This window comes from Scylla paramamosain, chromosome 7, assembly GCF_035594125.1.
Source record: "Scylla paramamosain isolate STU-SP2022 chromosome 7, ASM3559412v1, whole genome shotgun sequence".
NCBI classification, from domain to species: Eukaryota; Metazoa; Arthropoda; class Malacostraca; order Decapoda; family Portunidae; genus Scylla; species Scylla paramamosain.
The window spans coordinates 17,978,877-17,981,376 of NC_087157.1; positions in this window are offsets into that span (position 1 = coordinate 17,978,877).

A 2,500-nucleotide genomic window follows, 5' to 3' on the forward strand; every position below is an offset into this window, starting at 1 on the left:
CTCAATCAAATTTCTTTTTCATTATCTGTCGTGTTCTTCCCGCGGCGTCGCTTTTCATTTCCTTTCTCCTCTGCGCGGTACGAGCTGGAATCCTCTCCTGCCCCTCCTTCCATCCCCGAAATCTAGTCTGGCTATAAGTAAAATGTTGGCTTGTCAGTGCGAGTCTCTGTTTACACGCAGCGCGGAGAGCAAGCAAGGGAGTGTTTACAGGGACAACAAATCATCCTGCGAGAGAAACGAGGAACAGCCATCTGGTGCCCCCCTGGTGTTTTGTGGTCATACTACATCCACTGCCTCTGCTTGCTTGTCTGCTTGCCCGTGCTCCAAAGCCCGCCTTTTGCTGAGGGGAGAGAGTGAATTGTGGCTAGTTGTGTGTGTGTGTGTGTGTGTGTGTGTGTGTGTTGAGGGGCCGGAGTAAGGTGAGGACTTAATGTTTGCTTTTGCTGCGATAGTTGGTGTGTGATAGTGTACTTGTGGTAGCGGTGGTGATGGTATATACCACTGCTACTACTACGTGGTGTTGATTCTTGTAATGACTGTGATGGTGTCGGTGGTGGTGATGGTGCTCTTGGTATATACGTACATACTACGTGGTGCGGATGGTTGTGGTGGCCGTTTTGATGGTTGTTGTGGTAGAAGAAATATCAGTGGTAGTGGTAATGGTAATGGTAATGGTTTTGGTGGTGGTTAGAGGGGTAGTAACACTGATTATATCTTTTTTTTTCTTTTCGTTCTTTGGTGCTCTACTTTTTCGTGTGCTTTCTTAACGTAATGATTCGAGCAGGAGAGGAAAAAAAGTGGGATTGAGGAGAAGCGAGAAGTAATCACGTAAAGAGGGAAGGAGGAGGAGGAGGAGGAGGAGGAGGAGGAGGAGGAGGAGGAGGACTAACGTGATGAGAGAGATGGAACTAACACGAGGAAGGGTGCTTGACACGATGGAACCAGGAAGTGATTTTCTCGGTTTGTGATTGTTAGAATACACGTTAAAGGCCCATTCACACACATCAGTGACGTATCACTGTGACATTTACTCTGCCTTGATCTGCCTTGCTTAAGCCAGAAATATGACAAAATATTTTTGCTTTACTGTTTGTACTTTATCATCTTGTTTTATACTGCATGATTCTTTTTCATCATTCCATTCTAGTCTGATTTATTGTACTCTAGTTTATTCCTTTACGTCGTGTGATCCTATTGCTTTGTTCCGCTTCATAATTCTTTCTCGTAAATCATTCTACTTCATTTACGTATTCCACTCGCTTGCTTTTATTTCCCTGTGTTGTATTCCCTTTTACTCCTCGCCTCTGTGCTTTATTCCATTTGCAGAGTGTCTTCCCGCGGCGTGCACAGGAACAGAGAGGACTCGTTGATTGAGAGGAGTCCTTGTGAGAACAGATGACTTAGTCTGTGATTGCGTTTTCTTTTGTTATATGCAATACTTGTACTGTATACACTTGATTTTTCTCGGATTTTCAAATGTTTATTTTTTTATAATTTTTCTCTATAAACAGAATGCATGTGCTTTTTTAATGTCTATTATCCATCTCTCTCTCTCTGTTGGTAATATTTCTTTTCGTAAATGTAAAAGTGCCGGTACATTTCTCCAATTTATATTCTGGCCGTGCTCGTTGCGTCAAGCATTTCGTCGTGAATTCACGGTATTTATTCTATGTAGCTTTTCTTGGATTTATTCTAGCATCTTTTTTTCTTGTCGAGTTTCTCATGCCATATTCTTTGAGCTTCTTTATTTCTTTATTAATTTAATTCATGCTGCAGCGAAAAACTCGAAATATAATTTTGTTCTTAAACCCTTCCCCTTCTCGACTTGGCTTTTGCACAGGCTCCATCTTTTCATTATATACTCTAATTGTAATTAACTTGCCATTATCTTATCCTTTCCCATGTGTAAACTACTAATTCCTTCATCATTCCTGTTTTTATTTTCTCATGTCGCCTCTGATATCTCATTCCTCCCTCTCCATTCTGTTTAACATATTCTAATTCACTCAACTTTCTCCTTTTCATCCACTTCTATATAACATACATATACATCTCTCACTTCTTTGTTTCTCTAATGCATATTCATCTTATTTGTATACATCATTTCCTGTCCACCAGTTACCAGCCTCCTCATGCTCTCCTTTTCCCTTGTAGCCATCCTCATTCATATTCTGTTTTTATTCCCTCCTTATATATATATATATATATATATATATATATATATATATATATATATATATATATATATATATATATATATATATATATATATATATATATATATATATATATATATATATATATATATATATATATATATTTTTTTTTTTTTTTTTGTCTTTTGTCTTTTTACTCCCTCATTCTTTTCCTTTCCTTTGCATCTGTCATTCACGACCATCACTCGGTCTTCCCCTCGTGTACTCCCCTCTAAACACACACACACACACACACACACACACACACACACACACACACACACACACACACACACCTGTCGAGT